The following is a 12,123-nucleotide window of genomic DNA, read 5'->3' on the forward strand; positions in this document are numbered from 1 at the left end:
TTTAGACAACAACTCATTAATTTATGTGAAAAATTCCAAAAGAGTGTGAAAACCTTTTTAGTTTCCAACATGCACATTTGAATCTTGATTTTTAAAACATAAAGAATCCTTAGAAATGTCTTCACTCTCTCCTCCATTTATTTTAGAAAAAAAAATGTAAAACTTCAATCAAAGTCAATTCCACCAACATGATCAAAAATACAATCTTTTCCTTCTTTCTCTTCTTTATCTCCACTTTCTCATTTAAATCTTCTCCCTGAAACTGATGTTAATAGTCTTGATGCATATATTTCTAATAGACTTGCCAATTCTTTGTTTTCCTCCTCGGTGTGTTGAGATTTTTTTATTTTCTGGAATACCTTTTATCTTTTTAAAATCTCACTGGTTTTCATATTTTTTATATTTATTTATTCTCTCTCTTTCCTCCCTCTCCCTATCCTCCTTCTCTCTCTTCTCCCTCTCCCCCTTCACTCTCTTCTCAGTTTCTTCAACTCCTTCCTCATCCCTTACTATCCTTGAACCACTTTCATCCCATAGAATATCATACATATATTCATCTGGATTCTGCGATACTCTTGAATCCACAATTATTTTTCTCATAATAGGAAACCAATAAGATTTGCCGATGATTTCTAAAAGAGTTTTATATTTCATCACCTTTCGAAGTTCATTTTTATTCAATATTTTAATCAAATCTCTATTTGTGGGTTATTTTTAATATCAGTGCAAGGTCAGTTCTTAATTGAAAAATGTCCGTGTGTATGTTCCAATTCATAAGGAATGTAAAATTGAACACCCTTTTCTTGTAGGTATCCTTGAATGCAAAAATTATAATTTTCTTGACACGTAATACCTCCCCATCTTCTCATAGTTAAATCAGTTTGTATTCCTCGACTTATTATAATTATCCAATTTCCCTCCTTCATTGTCATAGAAACGATTGCTTCACCATCATATAATTTCCTATTCCTGGAATCGTATATTAGTTTTTTGCTAATCGTGCTTCCACATATCTCCTGATTCTTACCAAGAAGATAATATTCTTCTTTACGAGACTGATAAAAATCGTGTAGGTCTTTTAGGTTGAATGAAAAAGACTAATTATATCCTAAATCACACATATTACACCTCCATTTCTCTATTCTCATATTAACCATTCTTACTTCTTTATAAAAGTCAAGACTAAGCAGACAATTGAATTTAACAAGAAAAGGTGTATGGTTTGTTGAACCAGGTTTTGTGGTTGTAAACTCTACTCCTTTAACAAAACGTGCCATTTTATTTAAGGATATATATTGTGATAAATCACTTAATCTCACCAAATCATTCGCGTCAGTCGGGCTTGAATAATTTATTAATTTATAAGCATTTTTCATATTTATATTTTTTGCTATTCTATATTTCTGTCGTTCAGCCTGCGCCTTTGTGTAATAATTTGATAAATCAATATTCAGTTCTTCGGATACATCAAAGATAGAATCATCTTTACCAACATAATTCATATATATTAGATTAAAAATAATATCATAAAATTTTTTATTTTTGTTGAGTTGAAATAACACATACAGACATAATTGACCACAACACTTGGAATTTAATTCTTGGACTTGAAATGTTTGATAAACACCATTCTGTAAGAATTTTATTACTTCAACAGGTGGTGGAAGACCAAAACTATCAAAATAATATTTGTCTTGACTTTTAAAAATACAAACCCAATGAGAACCGTTCCCATTATTATCTTCTAAGTTCATAATAATATATTTTCTAAGTTTCGACACATTTGTTAATTCATCTCTCATACAAATAACCACATTATTAATTTTTAATTTCTAACAATATTTGATAAGTTCTAAATTTGATGTTGTATTCTTTCCAAATTCTTTAAACCACTCATCAATGCTCATTCAATTATGAGAAAGAAATAATGCATGACGCCCTTTCATTAATTTTACACCTGCTTGTGCGATAGAAGAAAGCATATCTCCAACGAACAATCTCACTTTATCAGGCAGACTTTCAAGTTTTTCAGCAAAATCTTCAATTACACCACATCAACGAATTTGTTTCTCCAACTCTTTGTGATGTCTTTCCAATTATTTTTGAGCCCGGAGTTGAGCCTTCCTTTCGTTGGCAGTTTTCACTGATGCTGAAATACCACCCGTCAATGCTCCAGCCGCACTTAAACCAGCAAATAAAGGAATTAGAAATGGGAGAAATCCTCCACTCGTCTCTCTTATTGAATATTTTTTCAACATTGGTTTTGTCATTTTAATTTTAAGTGAGCCAGTATCGTTCAAGATTTTTACCTGTTCTCTTGTGAGCAAAACATCAATTCTTACTGCTCCTTTTCTCTGAATTGTATTAACGTTAATCATACAAGGCTTTTGATTTTGAATACAAGATGATAATTTATGAAGATTGATTTGATTAACATATTCCCTAGTTGGTACTTTGCCACTCATTTATTTAACGAAAAATTAAGTGAGACTAATCATAACACCATTATCTGCATTAATCTGTTATTCTGTTTCTTCCAAAAGCAAACAACATGTATCAACTTCTTCACTCTCTTCTCTTTCAATGTATGGGGAAGTATCCACTCGATTAGACTTTATAGTTTCCTTTTGGGCATTCATGTCAATCGCATAGATTGTATACAAACTTTTAAATGCTGTCATATCCAAAATAGGTTCTTTATTTCCATTACTTTCACACACCTTTTGGTAAGACTTGTATGCTTCAGCATAATCATTTTTTTTCCAATTAATTTCCAATATATCTCGTGGATAAAATGTTCCATCTCGAGAAACGTGAAGTTGTTTCACTTCAACATTATCACTCAATGCATTATTCTTATCAGTAGCAGTATCACCATCTGGTTTTTAAAAAAATGAGCCACAGATATCGCGGCTTTCCTTCCAGAACACCCAAATTCCATGTGTAAGTGGTTTGGTTCAGTTTAACGTGTTGACATCTTCTTTTAAGGTATGTTACATTCAGTGGTTTACTTGAGCTAAGTCTTCCATTCAACATCTCTTCTGTTTTAAGATTAGGAGTATATTCACTAATATACCAACTAATTTCATCAATTACAAATTTATTCTGATCAGCAAAAGCATTAGCCACATCAAAAAGCAATCTATTTTCATCATCATTCCTTTGCAGTTGAAATCTCATTTTAAGACCATACAGAACTTTATCATGATCACAAAATGCAAATATACCTTTAAGAGGAACTGCAACAGCAAAACTATTCCCTGTTTTTGTATCATCATTATACATTCCTTTCCTTTGACTGTATCCAGGGTCTGTGTTTGTTCCTGTTGCCATATCAGGAATAAAACCTTTGACAGCTCCCTTTCCCATTCTATCACTAAATGAATATAGTGTAAATTTCATCATTTCAGATGTAGCAGAGACATAATCAACCTCTTCAACTTCTTGTGTTCCAATGTACAAACGAACACCATCAAACATTTTCCAGAAGAAATCCTTTACGAGTGTAGCATTTGTGTTATTCGCAGCCTTAGTGAATGTGAATTTACACAACAAGAAACTTACGGTTAGATTCAAATAAGTTTGTTGATTATTTATTTCAAAACTTTTTGTTCCATTTGCATTCCAGTCTGTTGAGGTTATTGCATTTACCTTGAAGTAGTCTTATTTTTTCGTAGAGTTTGAGATGACAATGGTATCATCCAAATCAGAGATGCTATGAATTGCTTCCATACTTGTATTTATTTTGGAAAAAAGATGTTTAAACTTTTGAAACCCTGACCCAAGTATTTGAATTATTTTCTGTCGTTCTTGGGGGGACAACTGAGTTTTTCCTTTATTAATTTATTTTATTGCTTGCAATTTATGAGATTCCTTTTGGGCATCTTTCATACTCCTTACAGCACCCGCTGTATTTCCCACAGCAGAAGCAGTTGAACCAATTAGGTCTTTAAGTTTAAGAATAGTTGAACCTATACTCATTGGAGTATCAATTATCCCATCTCCTTTTTTTCTAAATTGATGTCCGACACCCCTTTGTCTCTGAGGTTTACAGTATCCTCTACCAAGATACATACCTTCACCCTTGTAGTTTGGGGAAAGGAACATCCCATCCCCTGTAATTCTTTTATATTTTCTCAACTCGTGTTTCCTCACAATAACCATCGTATTTATTTATTGGAAAACTTCACGTAGGTGAATTCTGATGGATATAATTTCTCCATTAAAAGAAATCATGTGATTATCTTGGTCGGTTATCCTAAAATTTACTGTGTATATGGTTTTTCCTGACACAGGAAGATAAACCAGAATTTTTGGGTTCCATATTGAATTTATAACCAATTGGGGTTGAGTATGCGCTGAATGAAAATATTGTATTTGTTCTTATTCCATCATTATAAGCACCATCAATCAAATCACAGTGAATTAATACGAATTTATTTCTGAGGATATTTGAATGTCATTATCACTGTAAAACGTCCCATTAGTTTCAATACTTTTGAGGAGAAACCCAACAACTCTCTAAATCAGTGTTTCTCAACGTTTTTTTTCCCACGCCCCACTTTGATTTTCAAATAAAATCGTACGCCCCACCATGATTGGAGACACTACAGTATATACTAAACATGTATTCAAAAGGCTTTATTCAAACGTTATTGCAAATTTTATTCAATTGCCACTCACTTCAATGGGAGCCCTGCCCTTGACGCTGGCTGCAGATTTATTTGATTCGAGGAACCAATTTTGTCAGTTTCAGCCTCAAATCATCAAGTTTCATGATTTCCAGTCGATTTCTCTTAGCTTGCAGCAAATCGGTAACAACACTAAATGTACATTCGACTAAATAAGATGATGGAAAATTTATCAATTCTTCCCTTGCCAAAGTAGTCAAGTTTGGGTATTTCTTTTCGCTCTCCTCAGACAGCCACATCATGGTTCCTTTGATCTTGAAAATAGTTTTGAATACTCATGCCCCACCAAAATATTGACATGCCCCACCTTAAGAAACACTGCTCTAAATGAATTATCAAATTGTGAAATCAACCTTGTAGTTATTTATAAGTTTAATCGTTGAATTTGAAGTATGTTTTTGAATATCTACAACAATATTTTTTGGTTCATCACCCTGTTCTTTCATAAGACGAGCAATTTCGGAAGATATTTGAGAAATCTCATATTCTCCGAGTGAAACTGTTATTGTTTTGTATCCACTTCTGGGATTATAACTAAACTTGTCATTTTTCTCGGTGATATTAAACAAGGTATTATAAGTTTCCATGGACAATAAAGGTGCCTCATATTCTTTTGTTGCGTCAACTTGTCGTGGCTATGGAAATGAAGATGTGTGGTCACTTGTTGTGAAATTAAAACTCAGGATTGTGCTTCTCATCTTATTTAATATGGGATGAAATGTCTTCATTTTGACATTTATTAATTATTTTCATGTTCATCAACTGGTCTAAAATGCCTGATGCGCCATTAAAACAATTGTTATTTCCAGCCTTCTTACGACCAAACAGCAATAACTGTCTTTTAACTAATTGTGGTGGGTCATTTGGAAGAAAACTAACACCTGAACCAAGGCTACTTAAAGCCTGAATAATGTGTTTCTCCTTCTCATTCTTCCTACTTTTACCTGATAGACTAACCCTATAATTAAGAAAGTCCAGCAGATCAATATGTACTCTATCATCCTTATTTTTCAGATCCAATGGTTTATCAAAATACTTTGATTCATCCCTCACAGTTGAACCTTGTTTTCCATCTTTTGTTAGAAGAAACATTAATCTTGGAGTTCGTTTAACAGGAGGTTGAGCAGAACTCAAGAACCTTAATTCATCATTAAATAGCAATCCCTTTTCTTGAACAAGATGAAATATTGCTGGTTGTTCTGTTGGAATGAGTCCTGCTTTGGTTTCTGAATCTGCTGAATATTCAATGTTTTGAAGAGCCTTCACAATATAATCAAGGGGTTGATTAATCTCTTCCAGTGGTTGAAATAATCATTCATTATCATATTCTAATACTCCTTTATGCCCTAATTCTTCGTCCGTCATTTGAATGAAATCTTTTAACATTTGAAGTTTTTTAGGAGTATATTCTATTGTGGGAACTGTGGAAGCATCTTTAATTTTTTCTTGGGAACTTTCTTAAGTGGTTAAAAAATTTTCTCTTGTTTTCTTTCAAATGCTTCTTCACCCGTTAGTTTCTGTCTACGTTTCTTATTTATGTCTTCCTGTTGTTTGACAACTTTTTAAACCAAACTTGATGCTCCTTCAATCTTCTTTCTCTTTCTTTCACATCCATTTATTTGTTGGAAAATATCATTCACTGAATTATAAAGGTCAACAGGGAAATCTTCCTTTTCTTCATCATTAAAGTAGATGTGTTCAAATAAATCCTTTTCTTTAAATATTTCATCAAAGTCTTTATTAACATTAATACGAGTTGTAATTTCTTCTTCACTAATACTTGTATCTCTGCTTTTCATTCATTTGCGTTGAGTTTCTTCATCAATATCAAAACCGAATGATAAAATCTTAACCCCATTACCACTCAGAAGTTTAATAAATTGTCTCATTCCTTCTGGATTAATTTCTTATATACCAAGATCACCAGATTTTAGTTTCTTTAACTCACTCTTACAATGTGAATATTATGTTGTACCAAAAGAAATCTCCTCAAATATTTGACCTTCATTCCTCAATTGCATATGTTCCTCTTCTGAAATATAGTAATAATATTCACCTTCTACTTCTCTAGGCCATATTGCTCTAGTTATTGTTGATACAATACGAACTACATGGTGTTTTTTTTCGAAAATTTACAATTTTTTCATTTGTACTATTCAAGAACCTTGATTTATGATAGTTTTTTCCAGAAGCAGATTTACCCACAAGATTTGTAATAATAGTTGTTATTTATATCTGTAATTGTTTATAAAATAAAATATATATCTTTTAATATCTCATCTGTTTTCAAAACAAAATATTTATATTTTTCAGTCATGTGCTTCATATAATCCCCAAATTCCTTTTTACTGCATAATGTAGAAGAATTGTCTCTCCAAAAATTGTATATATCTCTTGAATTTAACTTGAATAAAATAAAAGTATTAGCATTGTTTCTGATGGAACGACGAGGAAGTTGAAAGTACGATTGACTAAGATAAATACAATTACAAGAAGAATGTCTCCCTCTTGTGTAGTAGCTATCCAATACCGTTTGGTTTCTCTCATTAACACAATCATCAAAGATAATGAGGTTCTTTTTTGATTTATCCAAATCTTGGGGAGAAGGTATATCATCCGTATTATCACTTAAAATACAAGTTATCGGCTTTGATTTCTTTTTATATCTCTGTGTATCACAAAATAGTTGTATTATATCTTCAATGTTGTAATCATTTCGTTTGTTTTGAAATTGAAATAAACCGATTATATCTTATTTTTGAAGACCAGCATTAAAACCTTGTGAGAGTAGTTGATACTCAGGTTGAAAACTTGACTTTGTGAAAATTAGTAAATTATCATAATCTAAAAAGTTGGGAGTCAGGAGCATCTTTAAAAGTATACAGGTTTTTCCACATTTGCTTGAACCAACTATGAGACATCTTAATGAATTTGGAAGATTTTTATGGTTGTTAAGTTTTATCTTATTTTCACAAATGGGTAAAAAATCATTCATTTATATATTTAGAAAACAGGTTATTTAATTTTGTATTGGCTTTTTTGGAAACTCTATGTTTGTAGGTTTTTAACTCTGTGTTTAATCCCCGTCTTTCACACGCAGGGCAATTCTCAAATTTGTCAAGTGGAGAATCAGAAAATTCAAGAGGCTCAAAATCTAGTAAACTAATCATATTTATAAAGTAAAACTTTACTTCAAATAAAATTCATCTTCAGTATCATCTTCGGTACTTTCACAATCATCTGTAAAACTACTTTCATAACTATCGTTTGAACACAAACTGTCGGTATCATAACTGTCTTCTGTTCCAACAGAGATACTATCATCACTCTCATAATCTTCAAAATCTTCAGTTGAATAATGACACATTTAATTAGTCGAAAAAACATTACCATCTCCATATATATACTTTTTTCATTTACAGATTCAATTACTGCATTTTTTTTATATTAAAGGTAATTTAAAATGGTTCTTAACTACTATTGAACGAAATGTCATTTCACCTGATATATTAACATCCTTTATTTCATCAGGATTTGCATCTTTTGGGTTGTTGAAAAAAATACAAATTTCTCCTTGCATATTACAGATGGTCTTATATTTTCTTTCTCAAGATTCATCCATAAGGTTTTTCTTTTTTGATACTTTTTCTTGTTTTATTGCTTTTTATAGTTTTGAATATATTGCCAGAAGGAGAGGAGAAACTTTTGTTAGAGCGACTTTAATTGATGTTCTTCCAGATATACCAAAAGCCCTTCCACTGAAGGAAATGGAAGAACTCATATTATTCACCATAATTGTTTGTATCCAATAGTTGTTATATTTATCTTTATTCAATTTTACATCCTCGACATATTTCTCAGTATCTTTTACAAATGAAGAGATTGATTGAAACTTGTCTTTTGTGTCTTGATACATGGTATTTATTAAGTGAAAAAAGTTGTAGGATAAAATGGTTTGAACACAGATTCACCTATAAATTAAATGGAATTTTCATCACGAAAATTTTATTTTTAGAAAAGTTTTGTTATATAAATATGGTGAATACAATGTACTGCGATGTTTGTAATCATGAATATAAATGTTATAATAAACACCTTCAAACCAACAAACACACATTCAATCTTTTCAGACAAATATATCCACTTGACCAAGAAACAAAACATTGTGATAGATGTGATAATGATATTCTTAAATTAATTTTACAATAAACACCTTCAATCACGCAAGCACAATAACAATGAAGAAAGGGAAGGTGCCACTAAATTCTCCATTTAAAACACTGATGAGGCATTTAAAGGACATATAAAAATAAGATTGTTTCACTTTCAAGACCCTGGACCATCTTCAATCATGGAAGCTGTTGATATGTTTAAACAAGGTATTGAAACTATAATTAAAAACACATTAAGTGAAATGAAAACTTTTAAGTTTTCTTTGGGAGTAAAATTGAATGTGGTTAGAGAAGGTGATGAAACTACTCCCTATATGAGGACAAACCCTCACTTTATCTCATCATTTCAAGATTTTGTAAGATGTGATGTTTACGATGAACTCCAGAGACAAGAATAAGATGTTGATAACACTGTAGTAGGTTGTGGATTTGCTATTACAAAAATAATCGTTTTGATATACACATCTTAATATCACATCCTCTTCAAACTTCTTCTTATATTGATTTACCAAAAGAGACAAAACTTAAGAAAGCAGTTGTTAATATTCAAAACAAAGATAATGAATGTTTTCTATGTTCTTGTTCTATGTTCTTGCTCACTTACATCCTCCACAATGGAAACCTGAAAGGTTTGAACATCATAAGAAATACGAGAATACATTAAATGTTAAAGATTTAAAATTTCCAATGTCATTGAGAGATATTCCTAAATTTGAGAAAATGAATAATCTATCTGTTAATGTATATGGATCAACGGATACAAACAAAGTCCAGATATTAAAAATTTCAAACAACGATAAAAATGATGAAACACACATTGACCTTCTCTACTTTACTTCAAAGGAAAAACTCACATTATGCTTTCATCAAAAATTTATCAAGATCAACCAAATCACAACTATACAAGAGAAAATTAAAACGTATCCTTCTAAGAGATGTCTCAACTCCTTTCACACAAAAGAATGATTAAATCAACATTCAAAATATTGTAGTAATCATAAATCAACCATAATCAATTTACCAAAAGCAGGTTCAAACATATCATACAAAGATTTTGACAAATCTATCAAACATCCGTTTGTGATATATGCTGATTTTGAAAGTATCCTTGAAAAGATAGATACCGTTTCTCCAAATCCAAATAAATCATACACAAATAAGTATCTAAAACATACTCCTTGTGGTTTCTGTTAGTATATCAAATCATCTGTTGGTGATGAATACAACAAGTTAGATCTTTATAGAGGAGAAGATGCCTCAGAGGAGTTTGGAAGAGGATTGGAAAAAGACTGCATTTGATGAAGATAAATAATGGTTAAGACCTTTAAACCAATGTCATTAACAAAGGGAGAGAAAAAGGAATTTAGAAGAACAGTATCTGTCATATTTGTGAGGAGAAAATTGAGGGAGAGGTCAAAGTTTGGGATCATTGTCATCTTACTGGAAAATATAGAAGTCCAGCTCATTCCCGTTGCAATCTTAATTACAAGCCCCCAAACTTTATTCCTATCTTTCTTCACAACAATGCTCACTATGACACACATCTATTCATAAATGAACCTTCAAAGACATCTGGAGATATTTCTGCCATTCCTACCGCAGATCAAAAATATATCTCATTCACAAAAACAATTCATACATCCCCCATAACCCATACCAGATTTATTGACACATCCAAGTTTATGGCAAGTCCATTATCTAACTTAGCATCAAATATGAAAAACTTACCGAATCTTAAATCACATTTCTCAAATCAAGAAGAGATTGATCTCTTATCACAAAAGGGAATATATCCGTCTGACAATATGGATTTATTTGAGAAGTTTAAAGAAACACAACTTCCTTCAAGAGAAAGTTTCTATTGCAAGTTGAATAAAACTCACATTTCCGATAGAGATTATACACAAGCTAAAAAGGTTTGGGAGAAGTTTAATGCAAAGAATCTTGGAGAATATCATGATTTGTATCCAAAACTGATGTATTGTTATTGGTTGAAGTGTTTGAAACTTTTAGAACAGTCTGTCATACTTAAAATTCTTCTGGATTACACCCCGTTCACTATTACACAGCCCAGGGCTTGTCTTGGAGTTCTATGTTAAAAATGACAAAACAGAATTTGGAATTAATCAGTGATATAGATATGCTTTTAATGATAGAGAAGGCTAAAAGAAGAGGAATATCTCAAGTATGTTCCAAGAGATATGCAAAAGCAAATAACAAATATCTTCCTGATTATAATAAAAAATGAGGACAACTCTTACCTGATGTATTATGATGCTAACAATTCATATGGGTGGGCTATGCCTCAATTTTTACCTTCTGGAAAACTTAAATGGGTTAAAGGAAAATATTATGAAAAAGTTTTACAAGACATTGTTGTCTCCTCTCAAAAAGAATTGGATGAAGCTGAAGTTGGATATTATTTTGAGGTTGATATAAAATATCCAGAAGAACTTCAGCACAAACATAAAGACCTTCCTTTTGCCCCTGATAAAGAAAGTCCAAGAAAAGAATGGTTAAGTGATTACCAACAGTCATTTCATATAAAAGGTAAATCTCCAGAAAAACTACTTACTACATTCAATTATAAAGAAAGTTATGTTTTGAATCAAAGGAACTTGAGACAATATTTATCCATTGGGTTGAGAGTGAGGAAAATTCATCGGATTTTGAAATTTCAACAAAGTCATTGGTTAAAGAAATATATTGATTTTGATAAAAAAGGAGAACAGAAGCAAAAACAGATTTTGAGAAGGACTTTTATAAATTAATGAATAATGCTGTATTTGGAAAGACTATGGAAAATGTTAGGAATCGACAAAACATAAGACTTGCTACATCTTGGAAACAGGCTTCAAAGTTAATTAATGGACCAAATTTTGAGCGAGCGGAGGTGTTTTCAGAGAACTTTTGTGCTATTCATTTGAAAAAAAACAGAGTATTGAAATGGATAAACCTATTTATAAAGGAACAACAATTCTTGGCTTGTCAAAGTCGTTAATGTATGACTATTACTCTAATAATTTAAAATCAAAGTAGAAGGATAATGTGTCATTGTTATATATGGATACAGATAGTTTTATATTAGAAATTAAGACAAGTGATGAATATGAGGATATGATTGATATATATATATATATATATATATATATATATATATATATATATATATATATATATATATATATATATATATATATATATATATGATACACGTAATTATAATTCAGGTGATGTGTTGTTTTCATCAAATAATAAAA

General features: G+C 31.1%; 1 protein-coding gene across 3 annotated transcripts in view; it reads right to left on the reverse strand.

The window, feature by feature from the left end:
- Positions 1–12,123, reverse strand: part of LOC147017213 (zinc finger transcription factor Trps1-like) — a 114,989-nt gene that overhangs the window by 28,440 nt on the left and 74,426 nt on the right. The window lies entirely within an intron of this gene.

The sequence above is a fragment of the Eptatretus burgeri genome, chromosome 11, assembly GCF_056783735.1.
Source record: "Eptatretus burgeri isolate ZD-2024b chromosome 11, Ebu_testis_v1, whole genome shotgun sequence".
NCBI lineage: Eukaryota > Metazoa > Chordata > Myxini > Myxiniformes > Myxinidae > Eptatretus > Eptatretus burgeri.